The sequence below is a fragment of the Triticum dicoccoides genome, chromosome 2A (assembly GCF_002162155.2).
Source record: "Triticum dicoccoides isolate Atlit2015 ecotype Zavitan chromosome 2A, WEW_v2.0, whole genome shotgun sequence".
Taxonomy (NCBI): Eukaryota; Viridiplantae; Streptophyta; class Magnoliopsida; order Poales; family Poaceae; genus Triticum; species Triticum dicoccoides.
In genome coordinates this window covers 772,717,100-772,737,744 of record NC_041382.1, presented here as the reverse complement: position 1 = coordinate 772,737,744, position 20,645 = coordinate 772,717,100, and the positions used below count along the sequence as shown (strand labels likewise).

Sequence of the window (20,645 nt, the reverse complement as noted above, 5' to 3'; positions counted from 1 at the left end):
ATGGCGGCGAGTCGCCAGCCGAGAGAAAGAAATCCTAGCAAGAGGGAAAACTAGCAGCAGTATAGTATGTTTTTTAAGCTTTTTTTTAGAGAGAAATGTTTTTTTCAGTATAGTATGTTTTTTTGAGAGAAATATTTTTTAAGCAGTAGCAGCAGTATAGTATGTTTGTTTGTTTTTTAGTAAAAGCAAAGTATGTAAAGAATCAAATTTAGTACTCGTAATGGAAGGCCCAGCCCATGAACAACAGCAGGGCCTAGACATACCTCCCATTCCTGTTCCCTCCCTCCCCCGCCGCCGCCGCCGCTCTACTCCAGGTTCGCCGACGCCGCCGCTGATCTGCTCAAGGTTCGCCGCCGCCGCTGCCGCCGCTGCTCTGCTCCAGTTTCGCCGACGCCGCCGCTGATCCGCTCAAGGTTCGCCGCCGCCGCCGCCTGTAGATCTGTGTCAACTTGCTTCGATTTGCTGTAACTCTTGTCCTTATTCTACTACTTCTTACCCTCCCAGGAGATCGTTGGAGAGTCGATCGGGGATGAGCGGAGGCATGCGGCAGATCCTGAACTTGGGGCTGTATGACGGGCGCAAACGCGCGTATTCGCTGCGGCGCCTGAACCTCTCCAAGATGAAATTTTTTCACCCGACGGCAGAAGAGGCGGCCGCGCATGGCAAGGTGCTGCCCACACTGGCCCTCGACAAGGCCCGTGCCACCAACAGGAAAAGGATCTGCAACACTAAACTGGCGACGGCGGAGGCGGCGGCGCCCAAGATGGATATGCCAAAATCCGACCTGGTCATGGGGCCACCGCAAATCTCCCCCTGCCTGCAGTCCCGTCGCTTCGTCCATTTCTTCCCCACCGCCTCGGAGAGCAAGGTCATCTTGGGCGACCGCGGGAACCGCATGTTACGCTTCAACATCGCCAATAGCTCCAGCTACATCGATACCCTTCCATGCCTCCACGGGGTCAAGGAGTTGCCATGACCATCGCCGTCCCTCCGACGGACTTACACCTCCCTGACGGGGATGACACCGGTGACCTCTACATCATCGATGGCCTCCTCCATCCGGACAAGGCAGAGGTGCGGCCGCAGTTCGAGGCCCTGGTGTGGAGGGGGTTCCCCAAGTCCGCCGTATCTAGCAGGTTCTGGCACTGCGACATCCTCCCTCTGCCGCCGTGGATCAGCCACCACAAGCACGGCATGGTCTTCGGTCACGCCCTCGTCGACAACAGCATCTGCTTCTCCATCTGTCGAGCCGAGGGTGCCGGCACCTACTGCTTCCACATCGCGACTCGTGAGTGGAGCAAAGCTGGCGACTGGCTCATGCCCTTCAATGGCAAGGCGGATTATGTCCCCGAGCTTGGACTCTGGTTTGGCATCACACAAGACAACCGCCCTTGCGCTGCCGACCTCTCAGGCCTCGTCAGAGGGGAGGAGCTGTCGCCAGACAAGATGCGGATCTGGGAGCGTGATGACCTGCCAGAGGAGTGGCAGCCAAAGAGCTTGCACAATTCCTGTGCTGTCAGCCTTGGTTCTGGCAGATTCATCATCGTGGACTTCTTGGATGTCATGAAATTCGACAAGGAATGGAACGAGATGAGTCCCGTCAAGGAATTTGCCCTCTTCACCGGTATGGAGCTAGCCTTCAGCAACGGCAAAGGCAAGAATGGCAGAAATGGTGCCAGCAAAGACAATGGCCACCACAGTAGTGGCACCGATTGCTCCGGCAATGAGAGTTGCAACTGCAGTGTCTCTGGCAACGAGAATGGCGGCAAAGGCAAAGGGGTGATGCGCGGCCTCCGTGTGATCAAGCACAAATCCCGTCGCTACATGTTTAAGAAGCAACTGAGGATCGAGGCAGTGCTCTGAATGATTCAGCAAGTCATTTTGAACTGCAGCTAGTGTATGCATGCTTGCATTCTGGCACTTAATTTGCTATCAGTGTGGTGTTGCTGCTCCCTGTTTACAGCAAGTAGTATTGACCTAGTGTTATGTCAGCTTAAATAATCGATCTTGTTATATGATGAAACATGCTATAAATTGTACCTCCCTGGTGTTATTCTGGATCATTCCATCTAGTATTCAGATTTGCTGCTGACCAAATTATTGTTTGATGTTTATTTTGAACTGTTGTGCTAGTTGAAGAACCAATCTTATAGGTAGAAACAAAAATAAGTAGATCATATAGTATATAGTAATACTGGTTCAGTTTCCAGAGTTGATTTCAAGTAACTACAGTTTGGTAATGAACAAAAATACTAGCAGTTTGGTCAAGTACAAGCTCTTCATATTCAAGTCACCGACAATGTTGTAACTAAGTTAAAACTGAGCACTTGCAATTGAAAATAAAAAAATCATTCTCTTCACTTCAGGTAGGAGTATGAGAGTGGTAATGGAATGCAGCTTCAAGTTTTTATTTCTTTTGGCCTGCTTTTCACCTGGGCGCTGGGTGTAATGGCTATAAAACCACCATTTCCTTCCGTTTTGGACTATCATGGTGTGATTGGGTTGTAACCCTAGCTTCTAGTGCCCTTTGGCAATATAAACCTAGCAAATCAAGCCAAACTTGCTCTGAATCTCTGAAATTCTAGTGTTAAATTCAGTTAGCGATAGTTAGTTCCGGGCAAATGATGTCTTAGAGCCAGTAAATCCTTGGAGGCAGCATGGATCTGGAGTGTCAATGAGGTTGGGTTCTCTCATAAAATCCTTTGTCAAGCTTGGATTCCGGAGGTGTGGTTCCTTGTCAAGCTTTGGATTTATCGGGTGGATTCAGCCTGGTTATTACCGGAGAACATCTCTTCGGTTGTAAAATCCCAGCTCCTGATATTGGAAACATGTTGCACCAGTCTGTAGATTTTTGTTGTTGAGAAAAACCAGTCTGTAGATGAACGGGTGCGACTATGTCTTGCCTTCAGTGAGTCCTGGCATTGGACTCGCTGAGCCGGCCCACAAGCGCGGAAGGCCACTACCTCCTTTTCCTGCCTTTTTTTTACGTTTTCTGTTTTACGTTTTCTGTTTTACTTTTTATTTTTTACTCTTGTTTATACTTTAAAATATTCTGAGTATGTATATAACAAAAAACACTCTTCAAAAAACATTTTAAAAAAATGTTGAACATGTATTTGAAAAATGTTGAACAAATATTTGAAGAAAATGTTGAACAAGTATTTGAAAAAATGTTGATCATGCATTTGAAAAATATTGAACAAGTATTTGAAAAAATGTTGATCATGTATATAAAAGTGTAGAATGAAAAACATAAAAAAATGAAAATGTTGAACAAGTATTAAAAAAATGTTGATCATGTATATAAAAATGTTAACAAGTATTTGAAAAAAAATCTTGATCATGTATATAAAAATGTTAAACAAGTATTTGAAAAAATCTTGGTCATGTATATAAAAAGCGTAGAATGAAAAACATAAATAAATGAAAATGTTGAAAAAGTATTTTAAAAAATATTGATCATGTATATAAAAATGTATAATAAAAAAATAAACAAACAAAAAACAAAAAAAATAAACAAATTGGAGAATGAAAAAATTGGAGAAGAAAAAAGAGAAAACAAAGAAAAACCGTAGAAGACCGGCTCCAATCGCCTCTAATAGGTCGTGATCCTACTACTAACCAGTAACTCCTCGCGGGAGGATTGGTTAGTCGCACCGGTCATAACCTTGGAATCCCTAGGTGCCCTCCTTTTATTCTTGATTTTTTTGACCTCCGCGTGCTAAGATGGGCCGGCCCGACACTGTTTCCTTGATGTGAGACTTCCCTAAAGAATCACTTAATGCGATAAATAGTCGTTGCACAGCTTAACTGCCCTATCCAGCCTCATAGCATCTCTAGCAGGTGCGCTATCCCGCCACCGACCCATATATTTGCGACGTATCCGATCATTTTCGAGCCACAACAGGTCCGTCATATTTGCAGCGGCCCGCAAACCGGCCATCAGAACTCTGGAGAGGAAGAAGTGAAAGGATCAATATGGTCGACTAGATGGAGCGGTGAATAGGAGACTACAAATTTACCAACTTTAGGGATTTGCGGATAAAGTAGGTTCTCTAGATATGCAACTAGATGAACACAACGTATATGGCAAGCAAGCTCAAAGCAATGTAAGCTCGACAACAAACTAATTAGCAAACACATAGGCATACATAGAAAAGTAAAGTGTGGGAAAGGATTAACTAAAGTGTGGGAAATGATTAACTAATTAGCAAACGCATAGGCATACATAGAAAAGTAAAGTGTGGGAAAGGATTAACTAATTAGCAAACGCATAGGCATACATAGAAACGTAAAGTGTGGGACGAAGGAAATATGCTGTAGAGGCAATAATAAAGTTGTTATTTTATATTTCCTTATTCATGATAAAGGTTTATTATGCATGCTAGAATTTTATTGGTCGGAAACCTAAATACATGTGTGAATACATAAACAAACACTGTCTCCCTAGTGAGCCTCTACCTTACTAGCTCGTTGATCAAAGATGGTTATGGTTTCCTAACCATGGACATGTGTTGTCATTTGATAATGGGATCACATCATTAGGAGAATGATGTAATGGGCAAGACCCACCCGTTAGCTTAGCATAATGATCGTTCGGTTTTATTGCTATTGCTTTCTTCATGTCAAATACATATTCCTTCGACTATGAGATTATGCAACTCCCGGATACTGGAGGAATGCCTTGTGTGCTATAAAACGTCACCACGTAACTGGGTGATTATAAAGATGCTCTACACGTATCTCCGAAGGTGTTTGTTGAGTTGGCATAGATCAAGATTAGGATTTGTCACTCCGAGTATCGGAGAGGTATCTCTGGGCCCTCTCGGTAATACACATCATAAGCTTGCAAGCAAACGACTAAGGAGTTAGTCACGAGGTGATGTATTACAGAACGAGTAAAGAGACTTTCCGGTAATGAGATTGAACAAGGTATGAAGATACCGACGATCAAATCTCGGACAAGTAACATACCTATGGACAAAGGGAACTACGTATATTTTCATAACGGTTCGACCGATAAAGATCTTCATAGAATATGTAGGAACACATATGAGCATCCAAGTTCTGCTATTGGTTATTGACCGGAGAGGTGTCTCAGTCATGTCTACATAGTTCTGGAACCCGTAGGGTCCGCACGCTTAACGTTCGATGACAATATAATATTATATGAGTTATGTGATTTGGTGACCGAATGTTGTTCGGAGTCCCGGATGAGATCACGGACATGGCGAGGAGTCTCTAAATGGTCGAGAGGTAAAGATTGATATATAGGACAATGGTATTCGGACACCGGGAGTGTTCCGGAGGGTACCGGAAACATATCGGGTCACTGGAAGGGGTTCCAGGCACCCCGGCAAAAGATATGGGCCTTATGGGCCAAGAGGGGAAACGCACCAGCCTCAAGGGGATGGTGCGCCCTCCATATGGGCCGGCCAAGGTGGAGAAGGAAAGGGGAAGGAGGAAAGGAAAGAAAGGGAATATGATTCCCCCTTCGTTGCCCCTTCCCCCTCTTTCCTTCCCCCTCCGATATATGTGGCAGGGGGGCGCGCGGCTTGGGAGGATCCCAAGTAGGATTCAGTCCTACTTGGGGCGCCTCCTGGCCTCTCCCCTCTCCCTCCCACCTATATATATATGTGGGGGAGGGGGCGCCCCTAGCACAGACCAGACAATTTCCTAGCCGTGTGTGGCGCCCCCCTCCACCGTTTACACCTTCGGTCATATTTTCGTAGTGCTTAGGCAAAGCCTTGTGGAGATCACTTCACCATCACCGTCACCACACCGTCGTGCTGACGGAACTCATCTACTACCTCGACGTCTTGCTGGATCAAGAAGGTGAGGGACGTCACCGAGCTGAACATGTGCAGAACTTGGAGGTGTCGTACGTTCGGTACTTGATTGGTCAGAGCTAGAAGAAGTTCGACTACATCAACCGCGTTGTTAAACGCTTCCGCTTACGGTCTATGAGGGTATGTAGACACACTCTTCCCCTCGTTTCTATGCATCTCCATGGATAGATCATTGCGTGTGCGTAGATTTATTTTCCATGCAACGATTCCCATGAGTGGCATCATGAGACAGGTTTATGCGTAGATGATATGCACGAGTAGAACACAAAGAAGTTGTGGGCGGTGATGTTCATACTGCTTACCACCAACGTCTTATTTTGATTCGGCGGCATTGTGGCGGCCTGGACCAACCTTACATGTCCACGTACATGAGACCGGTTCCACCGACAGGCATGCAACTAGTTTTGCATAAAGGTGGCTGGCGGGTGTCTATTTCTCCCACTTTAGTTGAATCGAATTTGACTACGGCTGGTCCTTGAAGAAGGTTGAAACAACAAACTTGATAATTCACCGTTGTGGTTTTTGCTGTAGGGTAAGAACGGTACTTGCTAGAAGCCCGTAGCAGTCACGTAAAACTTGCAACAACAAAGTAGAGGATGTCTAACTTGTTTTTGTAGGGAATGTTGTGATGTGATATGGTCAAGACATGATGTGATATACGTTATTGTATGAGATGATCATGTTTTGTAAGTTATCGGCAACCGGCAGGAGCCTTATGGTTGTCTCTTTATTGTATGAAATGCAAACGCCATGTAATTGCTTTACTTTATCGCTATGAGTTAGCAATAGTTGTAGAAGCAATAGTTGGCGAGACGACCACGGCGCAACGATGGAGATCAAGGTGTCGAGCCGGTGACAATGGAGATCATGACGATGCTTTGGAGATGGAGATCAAAAGCACGAGATGATGATGGCCATATCATGTCACATATTTTTGATTGCATGTGATTTTTATCTTTTATGCATCTTATTTTGCTTAGTACGGCGGTAGCATTATAAGATGATCCCTTCACTTAATTCAATGTAAAAGTGTTCTCCTTGAGTATGCATCGTTGCTATAGTTCGTCATGTTGAGACACCACGTGATGATCGGGTGTGATAGACTCTACGTTCACATACAACGGGTGCAAGACAGTTTTGCACATAGGGAATACTTGGGTTAAACTTGACGAGCCTAGCATGTACAGACATGTCCTCGAAACACTGGAGATCGAAAGATCGAACGTGAATCATATAATAGATATGATCAACATAAAGATGTTCACCATGATGACTACCCCATCTCACGTGATGATCAGACATGGGTTAGTTGATTTGGATCACATATCACTTAGATGACTTGAGGGGTATCTATTTAAGTGGGAGTTCTTAAGTAATTTGATTAATTGAACTTAATTTATCATGAACTTAGTCCTGATAGTATTTGCATATCTATGTTGTAGATCAATGGCCCGTGATACCATTCCCCTGAATTTTAATGCGTTCCTAGAGAAAGCTAAGTTGAAAGATGATGGTAGCAACTACATGGACTGGGTCCGTAACCCAAGGATTATCCTCATTGCTGCACAGAAGAATTATGTCCTTGATGCACTGCTAGGTGACAAGCCCCCTGATGACCCACAAGTATATGGGATCAATTGTAGCCTTTTCAATAAGTAATAGTGTCGAATCCAACGAGGAGCAGAAGGAAATGACAAGTGGTTTTCAGCAAGGTAATGTCTGCAAGTGCTGAAATTGTAAGTGACAGAGTAGTTTGATAGCAAGATAATTTGTAACGAGCAAGTAATGATAATAGTAAAAAAAAGTCCAGCAAGGTATCCCAATCCAAACATAGGCTTCCAATATATCAATCTTTATGTCTCGACCATTTCGAGACTCCTCGTCATGTCCGTGATCACATCCGGGACTCCGAACAACCTTCGGTACATCAAAATGCATAAACTCATAATATAACTGTCATCGTAACCTTAAGCGTGCGGACCCTACGGGTTCGAGAACAATGCAGACATGACCGAGACACGTCTCCGGTCAATAACCAATAGCGGGACCTGGATGCCCATATTGGCTCCTACATATTCTACGAAGATCTTTATCGGTCAGACCGCATAACAACATATGTTGTTCCCTTTGTCATCGGTATGTTACTTGCCCGAGATTCGATCGTCGGTATTCCAATACCTAGTTCAATCTCGTTACCGGCAAGTCTCTTTACTCGTTCTGTAATACATCATCCCGCGACTAACTCATTTAGTTGCAATGCTTGCAAGGCTTAAGTGATGTGCATTACCGAGAGGGCCCAGAGATACCTCTTCGACAATCGGAGTGACAAAACCTAATCTCGAAATACGCCAACCCAACATGTACCTTTGGAGACACCTGTAGTACTCCTTTATAATCACCGAGTTATGTTGTGATGTTTGGTAGTACCCAAAGTGTTCCTCCGGTAAACGGGAGTTGCATAATCTCATAGTTATAGGAACATGTATAAGTCATGAAGAAAGCAATAGCAACATACTAAACGATCGGGTGCTAAGCTAATGGAATGGGTCATGTCAATCAGATCATTCTCTCAATGATGTGATCCCGTTAATCAAATAACAACTCATTGTTCATGGTTAGGAAACATAACCATCTTTGATTAACGAGCTAGTCAAGTAGAGGCATACTAGTGACACTTTGTTTGTCTATGTATTCACACATGTATTATGTTTCCGGTTAATACAATTCTAGCATGAATAATAAACATTTATCATGATTATAAGGAAATAAATAATAACTTTATTATTGCCTCTAGGGCATATTTCCTTCAGTCTCCCACTTGCACTAGAGTCAATAATCTAGATTACACAGTAATGATGCTAACACCCATGGAGCCTTGGTGCTGATCATGTTTTGCTCGTGGAAGAGGCTTAGTCAATGGGTCTGCAACATTCAGATCCGTATGTATCTTGCAAATCTCTATGTCTCCCACCTGGACTAGATCCCGGATGGAATTGAAGCGTCTCTTGATGTGCTTGGTTCTCTTGTGAAATCTGGATTCCTTTGCCAAGGCAATTGCACCAGTATTGTCACAAAAGATTTTCATTGGACCCGAGGCACTAGGTATGACACCTAGATCGGATATGAACTCCTTCATCCAGACTCGTTCATTTGCTACTTCTGAAGCAGCTATGTACTCCGCTTCACATGTAGATCCCGCTACAACGCTTTGTTTAGAACTGCACCAACTGACAGCTCCACCGTTCAATGTAAACACGTGTCCGGTTTGCGATTTAGAATCGTCCGGATCAGTGTCAAAGCTTGCATCAACGTAACCTTTTACGACAAGCTCTTTGTCACCTCCATATACGAGAAGCATATCCTTAGTCCTTTTCAGGTATTTCAAGATGTTCTTGACCGCTGTCCAGTGATCCACTCCTGGATTACTTTGGTACCTCCCTGCTAGACTTATAGCAAGGCACACATCAGGTCTGGTACACAACATTGCATACATGATAGATCCTATCGCTGATGCATAGGGAACATCTTTCATATTCTCTCTATCTTCTGCAGTGGTCGGGCATTGAGTCTTACTCAATTTCACACCTTGTAACACAGGCAAGAATCCTTTCTTTGCTTGATCCATTTTGAACTTCTTCAAAATTTTGTCAAGGTATGTTGTTTGTGAAAGTCCAATTAAGCGTTTTGATCTATCTCTATAGATCTTAATGCCTAATATGTAAGCAGCTTCACCGAGGTATTTCATTGAAAAACTCTTATTCAAGTATCCCTTTATGCTATCCAGAAATTCTATATCATTTCCAATTAATAATATGCCATCCACATATAATATCAGAAATGCTACAGAGCTCCCACTCACTTTCTTGTAAATACAGGCTTCTCCAAAAGTCTGTATAAAACCAAATGCTTTGATCACACTATCAAAACGTTTATTCCAACTCCGAGAGGCTTGCACCAGTCCATAAATGGATCGCTGGAGCTTGCACACTTTGTTAGCTCCCTTTGGATCGACAAAACCTTCTGGTTGCATCATATACAACTCTTCTTCCAGAAATCCATTTAGGAATGCAGTTTTGACATCCATCTGCCAAATTTCATAATCATAAAATGCGGCAATTGCTAACATGATTTGGACAGACTTAAGCATCGCTACGGGTGAGAAGGTCTCATCGTAGTCAATCCCTTGAACTTGCCGAAAACCTTTTGCGACAAGTCGAGCTTTGTAGACAGTAATATTACCGTCAGCGTCAGTCTTCTTCTTGAAGATCCATTTATTCTCAATTGCTTGCCGATCATCGGGCAAGTCAACCAAAGTCCATACTTTGTTCTCATACATGGATCCCATCTCAGATTTCATGGCTTCAAGCCACTTTGCGGAATCTGGGCTCACCTTTGCTTCTTCATAGTTCGTAGGTTCATCATGATCTAGCATCATGACTTCTAGAACGGGATTACCGTACCACTCTGGCGCGGATCTTACTCTGGTTGATCTACGAGGTTCAGTAGTATCTTGTTCTGAAGTTTCATGATCATTATCATTAACTTCCTCACTAACTGGTGTAGGTGTCACAAAAACAGTTTTCTGTGATGTACTACTTTCCAATAAGGGAGCAGGTACAGTTACCTCGTCAAGTTCTACTTTCCTCCCACTCACTTCTTTCGAGAGAGACTCCTTCTCCAGAAAGTTTCCGAATTTAGCAACAAAAGTCTTGCCTTCGGATCTGTGATAGAAGGTGTATCCAATAGTTTCCTTTGGATATCCTATGAAGACACATTTCTCCGATTTGGGTTCGAGCTTATCAGGTTGAAGCTTTTTCACATAAGCATCGCAGCCCCAAACTTTCAGAAACGACAACTTTGGTTTTTTGCCAAACCACAGTTCATAAGGCGTCGTCTCAACGGATTTTGATGGTGCCCTATTTAACGTGAATGCGGCCGTCTCTAGAGCGTATCCCCAAAACGATAGCGTTAAATCAGTAAGAGACATCATAGATCGCACCATATCTAGTAAAGTACGATTACGAGTTCGGACACACCATTACGCTGTGGTGTTCCGGGTGGCGTGAGTTGCGAAACTATTCCACAATTTTTCAAATGTACACCAAACTCGTAACTCAAATATTCTCCTCCATGATCAGATCATAGAAACTTTATTTTCTTGTTACGATGATTTTCAACTTCACTCTGAAATTCTTTGAACTTTTCAAATGTTTCAGACTTATGTTTCATTAAGTAGATATACCCATATCTGCTCAAATCATCTGTGAAGGTGAGAAAATAACGATATCCGCCACGAGCCTCAATATTCATCGGACCACATACATCTGTATGTATGATTTCCAACAAATCTGTTGCTCTCTCCATAGTACCGGAGAATGGTGTTTTGGTCATCTTGCCTATGAGGCACGGTTCGCAAGTACCAAGTGATTCATAATCAATTGGTTCCAAAAGTCCATCAGTATGGAGTTTCTTCATGCACTTTACACCGATATGACCTAAACGGACTCTCATTATCAACTCTGCATCTTTTGGTTTCAACATTATGAATATGTGTGTTACTACTATCGAGATTCAACAAGAATAGACCACTCTTCAAGGGTGCATGACCATCAAAGATATTACTCATATAAATAGAACAACCATTATTCTCTGATTTAAATGAATAACCGTCTCGCATTAAACAAGATCCATATATAATGTTCATGCTTAACGCTGGCACCAAATAACAATTATTTAGGTCTAATATTAATCCCGAAGGTAGATGTAGAGGTAGCGTGCTGACTGCGATCACATCGACTTTGGAACCGTTTCCCACGCGCATCGTCACCTCGTCCTTAACTAATCTTCGCTTAATCCGTAGTCCCCGTTTCGAGTTGCAAATATTAGCAACAGAACCAGTATCAAATACTCAGGTGCTACTGCGAGCATTAGTAAGGTACACATCAATAACATGTATATCACATATACCTTTGTTCACCTTGCCATCCTTCTTATTCGCCAAATACTTGGGGCAGTTCCGCTTCCAGTGACCAGTCTGCTTGCAATAGAAGCACTCAGTTTCAGGCTTAGGTCCAGGTTTGGGTTTCTTCTCTTGAGTAGCAACTTGCTTGCCGTTCTTTTTGAAGTTCCCCTTCTTCTTCCCTTTGCCCTTTTTCTTGAAACTAGTGGTCTTGTTGACCATCAACACTTGATGCTCCTCCTTGATTTCCACCTCCGCAGCTTTCAGCATCGCGAAGAGCTCGGGAATAGTCTTGTTCATCCCTTGCATATTATAGTTCATCACGAAGCTTTTGTAGCTTGGTGGTAGTGATTGAAGAATTTTGTCAATGACGCAATCATCTGGAAGATTAACTCCCAATTGAATCAAGTGATTATTATACCCAGACATTTTGAGTATATGCTCACTGACAGAACTGTTCTCCTCCATCTTGCAGCTATATAACTTATTGGAGACTTCATATCTCTCAATCCGGGCATTTGCTTGAAATATTAACTTCAACTCCTGGAACATCTCATATGCTCCATGACGTTCAAAATGTCGTTGAAGTCCCGATTCTAAGCCGTAAAGCATGGCGCACTGAACTATCGAGTAGTCATCAGCTTTGCTCTGCCAGACGTTCATAACATCCGGCGTTGCTCCTGCAGCAGGCCTGGCACCCAGCGGTGCTTCCAGGACGTAATTCTTCTATGCAGCAATGAGGATAATCCTCAAGTTACGGACCCAGTCCGTGTAATTGCTACCATCATCTTTCAACTTTGCTTTCTCAAGGAACGCATTAAAATTCAACGGAACAACAACACGAGCCATCTATCTACAATCAAACATAAACAAGCAAGATACTAATCAGGTACTAAGTTCCATGATAAATTTAAGTTCAGTTAATCAAATTAATTAAAGAACTCCCACTTAGATAGACATCCCTCTAATCCTCTAAGTGATTACATGATCCAAATCAACTAACCACGTGAGATGGAGTAGTTTTCAATGGTGAACATCGTTATGTTGATCATATCTACTATATGATTCACGCTCGACCTTTCGGTCTCCGTGTTCCGAGGCCATATATGTATATGCTTGGCTCGTCAAGTATAACCTGAGTATTCCGCATGTGCAACTGTTTTGCACCCGTTGTATTTGAACGTAGAACCTATCACACCCGATCATCACGTGGTGTCTCAACACGAAGAACTTTCGCAACAGTGCATACTCAGGGAGAACACTTCTTGATAATTTAGTGAGAGATCATCTTATAATGCTACCATCAATCAAAGCAAGATAAGATGCATAAAAGGATAAACATCACATGCAATCATTATAAGTGATATGATATGGCCATCATCATCTTGTGCTTGTGATCTCCATCTCCGAAGCACCGTCGTGATCACCATCGTCACCGGTGTGACACCTTGATCTCCATCGTAGCATCGTTGTCGTCTCGCCAAGCTTGTGCTTCTACGACTATCGCTACCGTTTAGTGATAAAAGTAAAGCATTACATCGCGATTGCATTGCATACAATAAAACGACAACCATAAGGCTCCTGCCAGTTGCCGATAACTCGGTTACAAAACATGATCATCTCATACAATAAAATTCAGCATCATGTCTTGACCATATCACATCACAACATGCTCTACAAAAACAAGTTAGACGTCCTCTACTTTGTTGTTGCAAGTTTTACGTGGCTGCTACAGGCTTAAGCAAGAACCAATCTTACCTACGCATCAAAACCACAATGATAGTTTGTCAATTTGACTCCGTTTTAACCTTCGCAAGGACTGGGCGTAGCCATACTTGGTTCAACTAAAGTTGGAGAGACAGTCGCCCGCAAGCCAGCTATGTGCAAAGCACGTCGGGGGAACCGGTCTCGCGTAAGCGTACGCGTAATGTTGGTCCGGGTCGTCTTGTCCAACAATGTCGCCGAACCAAAGTATGACATGCTGGTAGGCAGTATGACTTATATCGCCCACAACTCACTTGTGTTCTACTCGTGCATATAACATCAACATAAATAACCTAGGCTCTGATACCACTGTAGGGTTTCGTAGTAATTTCAAAAAAATTCCTACGCACACGCAAGATCATGTGATGCATAGCAACAAGGGGAGAGTGTGATCTACATACCTAGTAGATCGACAACGGAAGCGTTTGGTTGATGTAGTCGTACGTCTTCACGATCCGACCGATCAAGCACCGAAACTATGGCACCTCCGAGTTCGAGCACACGTTCAACTCGATGATGATCCCTGGACTCCGATCCAGCAAAGTGTCGGGGAAGAGTTCCGTCAGCACGACGGCGTGGTGACGATCTTGATGCACTACAGCAGCAGGGCTTTGCCTAAACTCCGCTACAATATTATCGAGGACTATGGTGGCTGGGGGCGCCGCACACGGCTAAGAAATAGATCACGTGGATCAACTTGTGTGTTTCTGGGGTGCCCCTGCCTCTGTATATAAAGGACTAGAGGGGGGAGGCTGGCCGGCCAAGGGTGGCGCGCCAGGAGAGTCCTACTCCCTCCGGGAGTAGGATCCCCCCCCCCAATCCTAGTTGGAATAGGATTCGCGGAGGGGGAAAAGAGAGAGGGGGGCCGGCCACCTCTCCTTGTCCTAATAGGACTAGGGGAGGGAGGGAGGCACGCAGCCCATCTTGGGCCGCCCCTTCTCTTTTCCACTAAGGCCCATATAGCTCCCGGGGGGTTCCGGTAACCTCTCGGTACTCCAGTAAAATCCTGATTTCACCCGGAACACTTCCGATATCCAAACATAGGCTTCCAATATATCAATCTTTATGTCTCGACCATTTCGAGACTCCTCGTCATGTCCGTGATCACATCCGAGACTCCGAACAACCTTCGGTACATCAAAATGCATAAACTCATAATATAACTGTCATCGTAACCTTAAGCGTGTGGACCCTACGGGTTCGAGAGCAATGCAGACATGACCGAGACACGTCTCCGGTCAATAACCAATAGCGGGACCTGGATGCCCATATTGGCTCCTACATATTCTACGAAGATCTTTATCGGTCAGACCGCATAACAACATACGTTGTTCCCTTTGTCATCGGTATGTTACTTGCCCGAGATTCGATCGTCGGTATTCCAATACCTAGTTCAATCTCGTTACCGGCAAGTCTCTTTACTCGTTATGTAATACATCATCCCTCGACTAACTCATTTAGTTGCAATGCTTGCAAGGCTTAAGTGATGTGCATTACCGAGAGGGCCTAGAGATACCTCTCCGACAATCGGAGTGACAAAACCTAATCTCGAAATACGCCAACCCAACATGTACCTTTGGAGACACCTGTAGTACTCCTTTATAATCACACAGTTACGTTGTGACGTTTGGTAGTACCCAAAGTGTTCCTCCGGTAAACGGGAGTTGCATAATCTCATAGTTATAGGAACATGTATAAGTCATGAAGAAAGCAATAGCAACATACTAAACAATTGGGTGCTAAGCTAATGGAATGGGTCATGTCAATCAGATCATTCTCTCAATGATGTGATCCCGTTAATCAAATAACAACTCATTGTTCATGGTTAGGAAACATAACCATCTTTGATTAACGAGCTAGTCAAGTAGAGGCATACTAGTGACACTTTGTTTGTCTATGTATTCACACATGTATTATGTTTCCGGTTAATACACTTCTAGCATGAATAATAAACATTTATCATGATTATAAGGAAATTAATAATAACTTTATTATTGCCTCTAGGGCATATTTCCTTCAATATATACATGTGTATGCATGTGTGAATGGTGGTGCGCGACATTCGATGATATATGATCGGTTCTACGAGAAATTCTATTTATATATATGCATATAATGTGTACAATATGTAGTATCGTAAAATACCAGCAAATGAAAAAGAATTAAATGGAAAACACAGAATTAAAGGAAAAAGAAATCATAAACCCAAAACCCCCTAAACATTTTAGTACCGGTTGGTGTTACCAACCGGTACTAAAGGTCTCCCAGCCCTCGGCGATGGCTCGTGCCACGTGATGGCCCTTTAGTGGTGGTTCGTGCTGAACCGGTACTAAAGGGGGGACCTTTAGTCCCCACCCTTTCATGTCGGTTACAGAACCGGCACTAAAGGGCCTTACGAACCGATGCCATAGCCCGGTTCTGCACTAGTGAGTGCACATCATTGTTATCACAAGAGTACACTGAAAAATTCAGAAAGAGCTTCAAATATCAGGAGCTTTTATTCACAGCGTGCACAAAAATCCTACTCCAAAACAACACAGAAAAGCTACACAATGTGCAATAAAAAAAGCTTCAGAATGTACCAACAACTCCAGAACGGAATTGGCAAACAAGAAAAGGCACTACACAATGTGCAAGGAGTATAAAATAGCTTCACGGTGTAACAACAACAGTGTAACAACAACACCTTCATCTACTCCTAAACAGCACATAGCAAAATCCTAAGCAAGTGAAGAAATTGCTCCTTCACCTACTCCTTGTTGCATAATCTCAAGAAATTGCTTAATCTGAAGAAATTGCTCATCACCTATACAATCAGGAAGTGGGCTCCTCCTCGCAGGTTCTCCTTGTTGCTTCCCTGCTAGAGCCCCCGGCGAGGTCACCCTCCTGTCATGGTCGGCGTCTTGAGTTCTCTGCTCACGCACGCACACAGGAGGCACACAGGAAGATCTGCAAGAGGCACGCATCAGGAGAGATGTGGATCAAAAGAGCAAGAAATCACTCAAAACTCAAAAGGCAGCATCCCCTGCTCATGCACTTGTCCTCTCTTCTTCTCGAGATTCATATCTTTCTTGTACGACGCTGCTCCGCTGCTCCGGCGCTCCTCTGCTCCGCCACTGCTCCAGATCGACAGCCTGGGCCGTGCAAATTTCCATCTTGCTGGATGGGATCTGCTTGGAGAGCAATTCGTAGAAGATCCTCAGGGGCTCCCTCTGCCAGTCAAATCAGTAGAAAAGCTATCACCCAAGGTGATCTCGCTGAACTCAAGTCTTGTCTGAATGAAAGACAGTAAGTATAAAGTGTGTTTACATACCGGAGCTGCTATTCTGAGTACTTTGTGTGGAGCTCACAACACTTATTCCAGGACCGGCACCCGTTGAGCATGCACTGCGCAATGTAGATGGTCATCACTGCCAGAAATGATGGCTAAAACCTAAGCATCTTGGTAGTCCATGAGGCTCGGCTCGATCAGGAAGAATGAGAGTAGCTCCAGCTGATTCACAAGACATTAGCACATGTGTCAGATAAATAATGCTAGTAGATATAAATTACAATTTGTAAAACAAGGAAGGGGATATACTGGTTTCCCTTGGTCAGTTTCTTAAGCCTACATATACCATTAGTTTTTGAAAGCACACATCACACATATTTCTAATCTGCAGCTGCCCATTCAATAGAACCACACATATCACTAGTTGTGCTATTTGATAATACTTGATAGTATTCTTTTTCCAGATAAAGAGTTGATGCTACTACATCATAGCAAGTATATACTACCATAAAAGAAGTGTTGTTTCAGAACACTCCCTTTTCCAAATCAGTTCAGCTATGCATGGCAATTCTATTGCTAGCATTTTTTTCAGAGCTAGCCTAGTGCAAATTGCATTAGTATGTCGTACAATCAACCTGAGTATGAATGACGGATCTGATGTAGACAGTTAACCTGGTGAAACTAAACAACTACCATGATTTCAGAACGGATCACATCATGTATTGGGCAGATGATTATTCATGAGAACAATCAAACATGGGTTTTCTCATGCGTTTGTACTGATCCATGACTGAACTTGATTCGAAAATGTGATCAGTTATAGGATAAGAGCTACACGATACACAGACCAGTGGTCCAGCGCAAAAATCAACCTGGGATTATCAGACAGAAAGAGTAGTGTCGGAGTAAATGACCACGGATAGCCTCGTCGGCCCCCTTGGTATTTCAAGACATCGCGGCTAGCCGCGCCCCTCCCACTGCCAAGATGGACGACCGCCTTCTTCGGCCGGCTGGTCCAACTGGCCGGCTGGTAGGAAGCGGCAGGATCCCTAGAAGCCGGCGATGAGGAGGCCGGTTCATAGTAGGCGTCCCCCTCGAGCCCTCAAAGTCTGAGCTCCCGTAACATCGATAGGACGGGGCGTGGCAACAGCGCGGCCTGTCGCCCCCGAATGCTGGGTTGGCCGCGACTACAGTGAGGAACCCCGGGCGGACATCCCTAGCCCGGCGCGGCACTGTAGCCACGCGACCCATGACATCATCCACGCTAGGCGGAGCCATGCTCCCACGACGGGCGGTCGGTACGGCCCGCACGCGGCGGGCCCTACCTGTCCGTGAGCTACCAGAAGGCGGCAGACCCTGAGCAGATGGCACAAAGGGCAAACCGCCTTCTAGCAGGCGGCACCCCCTTCCATCGGGGTCTGAGCACCGTTAACTAGGCGTGGCAACAGTGAATGCCCAACAGGCGGCGGCACTGTAGCCATGCTCTCTTCGACGAAGCCCTCGTCATTCGAGGCAAGGCAACAGTGTCGAGTAGTTGGCATGGCCCGCAGGTGGTGGACCGTGCCTATCGGCTGAAGCCCCGACAGCCCGTGGGGTCCACCAGGCGGTGGCCCCACCAGCCGGCAGAGAAGCCGGTGCCCAGAGACACTGACGGGCGGGACCCATCCCGTCCAGATTACCATTGTACCCCTGGGGGGTAGGCCTATATTAATCCCCCAGGCTCACCCATGCAAAGGGTTCACGACCTGAGAGAGCTCATACCCAGGTAGAGGAAGGAAAGAAAAAGCTAGCCTTGCCTTTCTTCCACCTCTAGCTGATACAACTCAAGGAGCAATCTTGTAGCTACGGTGTCGAGATAGTGATCATGCGGAGACCCTGTAGAGCAGGACTAGGGGTGTTATCTCCGAGGAGAGCCCCGAACCTTCCGTAGACTCATGCGGTCTCACTCACTCCCGCTTTTAGAGCCCAACGACGTACTTTTGACCCCCACCATGATAAGTCATCCTTTGGCATATGTTGCACCAAACCCCCGACAAGTAGATTATGGCTGGCATGGGAGGCACGCAGGTCATACCTGTGCGGGCATCGGTACTCGTGGCAGCGGAGCACGCTGTCGGCGTCGCGGTAGAGCACGAGCTCGCGGTCGAACACGGTGAGCGGGAGCGTCGCGTCCTCGGGCACCTCCTTGGACAGGTACATCGGGTACCACTCCTCCCGGCTGCCTCGCTCCCCTCCTTGGGCAGCAACACACCATCCTCCAGCGCACCGGCCTCCTCTACCGTCGCCGCCAAGCACCTCCCGACGGCTCGGATCCTCCACTCCTCCCGTCGATCCCGACTCCCTGCCACTGCACTCCACGCGTTGGGCTCGTCGCCGAGATCTTGAGCGCGGTGGAGGAGACCACGAGCAGGAGAGAGGGGCGTGGCGGCATGGTGGAAGGGGAACTGCTTGCGATCTGGGTGGAGAGGACAGGGCGGGGGCAGAGACAGTGAGATTTGGGATTTGGTGGGCATGCGGTTGCGTGATTTGTCAGTAAAGGTAGCCGGAGGCGGCGGCTATGGTTTCAGCGAGTGGGTGCATGGGGATTAGGAGGGAGAGGGAGAGAGGGCTCGTGGTGAGGGAAGGGGATGGGAGAGGGAAGGAGGGCGTGGGGGAGGCCATGGACGACGGGGAGCTCCGCTGGAGGGAGGTGGCGGCGGCGATCTGGAAGGGAGGAGGTGGCGGCTGCGATCTGGAAGGGAGGAGTGGTGTCCGGGGGAGAGAGGGGCTAGGGTTCACTACGCTTGGGAGAGAGAGGAGCTGGCAGTGGGTTTTGATTTTATTTTGTTTTCTTAGGGTAGCTCGCGGTGGGTGGGTGAGAGGGTGAGGGGGTGTGGGACGTTGGATCTAGCAGTATCCAACGGTCCCTGATGCTTGATCCACGTCACATGCCCATAGACCAATCAGAACGAAGTACATGCTTTGATGATGTTATGACCAGCTAAATTGGTCGTAATCGATCCACAATAGGTGCTACCCGCACTAGTAGAAAAGGGGCCAATGGTCCAGGCCGGTCCAGCCCATTAGTCCCGGTTCAATCCAGAACCGGGACCAATGGGGGCATTGGACCCGGTTCGTGAGCCCCAGGGGCCGGCCGGGCCACGTGGGCCATTGGTCCCGGTTCGTCTGGACCTATTGGTCCCGGTTGGTGGGACGAACCGGGACCAATGGCCCTCACTCCTGGCCCACCACCATTGGTCCCGGTTGGTGGCTTGAACTGGGACCAAAGGCTTCCCTTTAGTCCCGGTTCATGCCACCAACCGGGACTAAACGGTTGGTCCTCGTTGCGGCCAGAGTTTAGTCCCACCTCGCCAACCGAAGGGGAATCAGACCGGTTTATAAGCCCCTCCCTCTTTGCCTTATTGAGCTCCTCTGAAAATGAAAATAGATGCCCTTATATAGGGAATTTAGCCTAAATTCATACGAATTTCTCTTGAAATTTGTTATGAATTTAAGTTGACTATAAGCGCATCTATGCTCATTTATGAGTAGTTTTTTATATAGTTTTTTTTCTTTTCTGCTATATTTATTTTTTTCTTTTTATTTCTGAGTTGTAATAAGTCATTAAAAATAAGCATCTATGCTCATTTTTTAGTAAAGTTAATCATAACTATTTTTTTTTATTTATTTTTGAATTCTAATAAGTCATTAAAAATAAGCATCTATGCTCATTTTTTAGTAAAGTTAATCACAACTATTTTTTTTCTTTTTTTCCGAGTTGTAATAAGTCATTAAAAATAAGCATCTATGCTCCTTTTTTAGT

At 45.3% G+C, this 20,645-nt stretch overlaps 1 pseudogene; it reads left to right on the top strand.

The window, feature by feature from the left end:
• Positions 1-258: 258 nt before the first annotated feature.
• LOC119357182 lies at positions 259-2,079 on the top strand (annotated as a pseudogene).
• The last annotated feature ends 18,566 nt before the right edge of the window (positions 2,080-20,645 follow it).